General features: G+C 28.0%; 1 long non-coding RNA gene across 1 annotated transcript; it reads right to left on the bottom strand.

Annotated features, from left to right (window-relative positions):
* Window positions 1–891: 891 nt before the first annotated feature.
* On the bottom strand, window positions 892–5,254 carry LOC113371085. Its single transcript, XR_003366624.1, has 3 exons — window positions 5,205–5,254; window positions 4,912–5,135; window positions 892–3,772 (listed from the first exon to the last, which is right to left on the bottom strand). It is a non-coding gene; the product is annotated as an uncharacterized LOC113371085 (long non-coding RNA).
* Between the last annotated feature and the right edge of the window lie 1,588 nt (window positions 5,255–6,842).

Genomic DNA, 6,842 nt, shown 5'->3' with positions numbered 1-6,842 from the left:
CAAGGATCATGTAATATTAGGGGTGCAGTATGTGCTCTTTTAATTTTCTCTCTTTATTAATTATTATTAGTTATGAAGTTCTTTTGCAGAAGTTTAGTGTTAAATAATTTTTTCTGTGTTTTTCCTGGTTTAGTATTTATATAATTTTCTCCTTTTTATACTAATTTCATCTATTGTTATTTATGTAATATGTTCTTTTAGATTACTGAATGATGGCACACATTAAGTGTCAAAACGTTTAATAGAATAAAAAAAAATCTATTTATTCTTTTTTTAATTCGACGATTGCGCTGCAAGATACTTCAAATATGTATCAATGTCGACAAATCTATCAACACACATAAATTAAAACAAAGCTAGTTTCTCCGTTAACTCAAAATAGGCAAATCCCAATTAGATGCACAATATTGAAATAAAATAAATAATATATATATATATATATATATATATATAATAACATATAAAATAGTAATGTGTTCTGAACTAAAAGCTTCTGTTATATTTTCAGAAAATTATTTTAAAATTGATAATCTTTTATTGTCTCGATCTAAATTAATTGTTTGCCTTTAATATTGTAGTTATAATGTTCTTCTCTTAATATTATAAAATAGTAATTATAAGTATAATATTAATTTTTTTTTATTTTTTGGAACTAAATATTCATTGTAAAATAACATTATAATTAAAAGCATCACGTTTGGATAAAAATAGCAATTAAAGTAAGGTTCAGAACACATTTGTTCAAATATATAAAAAATATTATAAATATATATTTATATATATATATATATATATATATATATATACACATATATATATATATACACACACACACACACACACATATATATATATATATATCATATATATATATAGATGTATGTAAATGTAACTTTCTATTTACATTTCTCTTGAAAAATCTGCTTCCATTGTCCCTGGTGTGTTGTTTTCCATTAAATATTGCGCACTTGCATACTCCTGCCTGGTTTGTTGTGTTCTCAAATGATATGATAAAATACTCGGCAACACATAAGAGTTGCTAATAATAATAAATAGAAGTCTGCTTGAAGACAGGTCCATGGTGCCAGAGCCACCATAATGAATGAACTCGGCAACACATAAGAGATGCAGAAGCTCCTCATCATAATAATAATAAATAGAAGTCTGCTTGAAGACAGGTCCATGGTGCCAGAGCCACCATAATGAATAATAATCATTCCTCCTCATCATCTTAAAGATAATTAGACATTGAATTTTGATGATGCCATTGGTGGTGGATTTAGTATTATATTATCCAGAGATAACAAGTTTTTTATTCTGATGTTTCTGAAAATATAATGGAATTTTGTATTGAATCTTCTGGTTAAACCTGTTGTTATTTTTTAACCCCCAAATAAATTTCCATATGTCTCAAAAAGATCTTTTATTTGTTCCATTTTTTTCTTGAATTTAATTTCTGCTACAAATTCTGGTTATTGTCTTGAGAGACTGATTTCTTAAGCCTGGAATTGATTTTCATACGCCGAAGCAAAATATTTTATTTGTTCTACTTCCAGATTGTTAATATAATTAATATCATATGTAAGCTTTGCCTGAATTGAATTTCTGATACAAGATCTTGATGATTTGCAATTTGTAATTTTTTTGGATTAGTGAGTGCTGAAGCAAGATATTTTATTTGTTTTTCGTCCAGTCTATTAATATAACTGCTGTTGTATATATATTTTGTCTAAACAGAATTTCTGGTACAATCATTGAAAGAGACTACTGATTGTCTTTGTTATTTTTTAAGCCTGGAATAAAATTTTGTACTCCTCAAGCAAATTTTGCAAAGCAAGATGTTTTATGTAATTAGTTCCATTTCCAGTTTTGTTATAACTTTGTTGTTCACATTTTTTGTCTTAATTTCATTTCTGCTACAAATTCTGGTAATTGTTGTAAGAGACTGATTTTTTAAGCCTTGTAAGGAATTTTCATGCACCAAAGCAAGTTATTGTATTTGTTTCTCTTCCAATCTATTTATAATATAGATACCGTTGTATATATTTTTGTCTAAAGTGAATTTCTGGTACAAATTCTGGTGTCTTTTCTTATTTTTTAAGTCTGGAATAAATTTTTGTATAGTTCAAGCAAATTCTCAAAAATACTCCTTGTTCAAATTAAATTTCCGCTACAAATTCTATTATCAGTTGAAATAACCTCATTAGTCTTTGTAGTTTTTTAAGCCTAGGATGAATTTTTGTATATCGAAGCAAGATATGTATTTTATTTGTTACACTTCCAGATTGTTATTATAATTAATGTCATATGTATGTTCTGCTTGAATTGAATGTCTGGAACAAGATCTTGATGATTTTTGTAATTTTTTTTATTCTGAAATGGATTTCCGGGTTTTGACGCAAATTTGTTTTGAAGTGTATTTGTTTCTCTTCCAATCTATTACTGTTGTATATGTTCTTCGTCTAAACTGAATTTCTGGTACAAATTCTGTTAATCATTGAAAGAGACTACTGATTGTCTTTGTTATTTTTTAAGCCAGAAATGAAAAAGCAAATTTTGCAAAGCTAGTTGTTTCATTTCGTTAGATTTGTAATTACTGTTGTTTACACACCTTGTCTGAATTTAATTTCTGGTACAAATTCTGGTAATGGTTGTTCTGGTGTTCAGACTAGTATTGTTATTAAAGCCTAGAATGAATTTTTGTGTGCCGAAGCAAGATATTTTGTTTATTTCACTTCCAGTCTGTTATTATAATTGATTTTCTGTTAGAAATTCTAGTAATTGTTTTTAAGGCTTTCCAGTTTTCTAATTGGTGTTTATGTAACTTGGAATTTAAGTTCTGCTACAAATTCTGGTATTACTATTGTATATATGCTTTGTCTGAATTTAATTGCTGCTACTATTTTTGTTTCAGAGTGTTGAAGCAGAATATTATATCTGTTTCTTTTCCATTCTATTAATATAATTACTGTTGTTTATATTTTTTGTCTGAAGTGAATTTCTGGTAAAAATTTTGGTAAGAAACTGATGTCTTCTGATATTTATTGAGTCTGGAATGAATTTTTGTGTGTCGAAGCAAGATATTTCATTTGTTACGCTTCCAAATTGTTATTATAATTAATGTGATATTGAATTTTTGCTACAATTATTTGCTTCAGCTTCATTTTTTAATTCTTGAATGGATTTCTGATTGTTGAAGCAAAATATCTTATTTGTTTCACTTCCAATATAATTTACTGTTGTATCTATTTCACGTCTAAACATAATTTCTGGTACAAATTGTGGTAAGAGACTGATGTCTTCTGATATTTTTTAGTCTGGAATAAATTTTTGTTGTCGAAGTAAGATATATTATTTTTTACACTTCCAAATTGTTGTTATGAATGATGTCACTTTGACTTTTTGCTGCAATTTTTTACTTTTGCTGCATTTTTTAATTCTTGAAAGGATTTCTGAGTGCTAAAACAAAATATCCTAAAGCTGAATAGCTGAAGTTTAATTCCAATATAAAAGTGATTCCAATATAACTACTGTTGTATATTTTTTGTCTAAACTGAATTTCTGGTACAAATCCTGGTGAAAGATTGATGTTTTTTGTAATTTTGCAAAGCTAGTGATTGTATTCAGTCAGTTTCTTCCAATTATGTTATTACTGAATTAAATTTCTGTTCCAAGTGACCTTGTACAATAAAATAAAGATCTTTCGACTTGTTTTGTATATCCCATAACTAAATTCTGGTAAGAGAGATTGATGTCTTTTGTTTTTTCAAGCCTGGAATAAATTTTTGTATTCATTAAGCAAATTTTGCAAAGCTAATAGTTTTATTTAGTCAGGTTCACTTCCAGTTATGTAATTACTGAATTAAATTTCTGCTCAAAGTGTCTTTGTACAATAAATTAAAGATCTTATGACTTGTTTTGTATTTCCCTATTACTTGATTTAAATTTATTCAATGATTTATAATGTATGCAAAAAAGCATTCATGAAACATGTTATTTGTTTGTATCAATGATAGTTGCATATAAATGCAATACAAATGACAATGTGCTTACAAATTGATAATATGAATTAAAATTGATAATGCTCATGTAATTGTCATAAATTAGTGACCTCTGAGAATATAACAGAAAATAATATTTGTACAAAGACTGTGTCTTTAACTAAATAGAAATATAGAACAATTACTCCAAATTTTTCAAATACTAGTGCAATCTTGTAAGGATTTTAATCTTGTTGTGTAATTGAAATTCAGCTACAAGTTAAGGATCTTGTTACCTTGCTTTTATATACATATATATCCCATAACTATTGCTTTATTTAATTCAGTCGGTCATTTACAATATAGATGAAAAAGCATTCATAAGGACATGTTAGTCGCTTGCACGTTATTCTTGATTTAAATGATAGTTGTACAAATAATCACTTTACGAATTGATGACTTGTAAGTTACTAATAATTATTGTCGTAGACATAAAACAGTCTTTGTACAAACTCTGTTCCTTTAATTGAATAGAAAGACAATTGATAGATTTTCTCAAATACTACAGCAAGGATTTTAATATTGTCATGAAATTAAATTTCAGCTACAAGTTAAGGATCTTATTACCTTGCTTTTATATACATATATATTCCATAACTATTGCTTTATTTAACTCAGTCGATGAATTACAATGTATATGGAAAAGCATTCATAGAGATATGTTATTCGTTTGGATGCTATTCTTGATGTAAATGATAGTGGTACAAATAATCACTTTACAAAATGATGACTTGTAAGTTACTATTTATTATTGTCACAGACATAAAACAGCCTTTGCACAAACTGTGTTAAAAAAGCAGAAAAACAATTGATAGATTTTTTTAAATACTATTGTTTAAATACTATTAAGTATGTGAAAAATTTGCCTTACCTATTTAGTAAGTCCCCGTGTAACCAAATCCTCAATGGCCATTTCCAAATCAATAATAAGTTAAATAAACATATTTCCATCATATTTTATCCAACTTATTATCAAATTTCCTCAACAATTCACGTTTGATTGATTTTTGTGACCAAGCATATCTGATGATTTTTAAGTCGGATTATTTCCATGAATATTTGCGAGGCGTACATGATTAATGTCTTGTTTGATAACTATAATATAAATAATAATTTAGAATGTTTTTTTAATAATGTACAAGTGTTATTTATTAACTTATTTACCTAAAAACGAATGACGCTGTTTGTCTGATGAATAGGAGAGCACAACAAACATTATTGATTTTTGACAATTGCGTCGCAGTTTTATTTGAGCCGCGTCTATACAGAAAAAATTATGCGATTGGCAATATGTTTATTTTTAATTTTATGAAAAATAAAATAGAAAAGAAAAATTGTTAAATAGGTGTTCTAAATAAATAATTTAGTTTTATTTAGCATAAAAAATATGTCAATAAAATTCATTTTTAAATATTAAATTTATATATAATCTAATGGTTGATTTTTTGCAAATGGTGGAACCAGAATTTATATAATCATAGATTAAACTAGTGGGGTGTATGGCATCGTGCCTTAAGGCAAATTGCTGGAACTTCCCGTACCGTATCCAAAATCAATTATTTTGTTAAAACAAGCTGAAAGTTCTTTGAATCATTTAAATTGGACACTTAGTTCTCTCAAAAACTGCCATTTTTCGCACATTTAGCTCTGTATCTTCGAAATGGTTGGGCCTGCCATTGCCAAAAACTAATAAGCACTTCTCCCAATCATTACTAATTGAATGTTTTTTAGATCATTCAAATCGGATGCTCCGTTCACTCAAAAACTCGATTTCTATTTTCTGCACTCTTTGCTCCGTATCTCCGTAACGGCTGGACCTGCCTTTGCCAAAAACTAATCAGCACATCTCCCTATCAATAGAAATCGAATGTTTTTTGAACCATTCCAATCGGTTGATCCGTGCGCCCGAAAACGTGGACGAAAAATTGTATCCATGCATACATACATACACACACATCCATTTTTTCTGAGGTATGCCAAAATGTTCAGAAACCTTCAAAACGTCGAGAAATGTAAAAATTTTCATTTTCGATTTTCGGCCCATTACAATAACTTACCCTACGGGAAGTTAAAAAGAGAGTATATAATGAATGATGTATTAAATTAGTAATAAAACATTAACTAGTCGTGCATGGGGTGCATGGCATCGTGCCTTATTGCTGGAACTTCCCGTACAAAAAATTATTTTTTTTTGAGAAAGATTATTTTTTTTTAAACTATGAAAAAACTAGATTTTTGAGAATTTGACAATTTTTGAAAATTGATTTTTTTTATAATGTGAAATATTTGGAAAATTTCGAACTTTTTTCAAAGCAATCGCACTGTGTCAGCTGTGTAGAGGCGAAATATCGAAGCGCGTAAGCGCCGCGTCGCATAAACCTCTATTCTTTCTTAGTTTTAAATTTATTCTATTAGTTCTTATTATTAAAGTCTCTATAAAATATCTGATAAATTGATAATTAAATAAGCATTTTTGACAGCCAAATGGCATTTTTTTTACTTTTTACTATGAATCTCCGAAATCGTTGAACCTACCTTCCCAACAATTCCGTCAGTTCTTCATTTCGTCAATACAAATTAAATGTTTTTTGAATCATTCAAATCGGACGCTCCGTTATCTGAAACTGAAATAATGTTCTTGAAACTCCAAAATCCAAGTCCAAAAATCTAAATTGAAAATTGTTACATTTCTTCACGTTTTGAAGGTTCTGAACATTTTGGCGTACCCCTAGATAAAAGAAGAGTGGGCGTACCTTTAAAAAAAATGAATGCGTGTGTGAGTATGTATGTATATATGGATAC

This window comes from Ctenocephalides felis, unplaced genomic scaffold (genome assembly GCF_003426905.1).
Source record: "Ctenocephalides felis isolate EL2017-DRISC unplaced genomic scaffold, ASM342690v1 CF-g0.4_SCAFFOLD_00845, whole genome shotgun sequence".
Classification (NCBI taxonomy): domain Eukaryota; kingdom Metazoa; phylum Arthropoda; class Insecta; order Siphonaptera; family Pulicidae; genus Ctenocephalides; species Ctenocephalides felis.
Note: the sequence above shows the minus strand (reverse complement) of the source record. Positions and strands in the feature narration are given on the sequence as shown.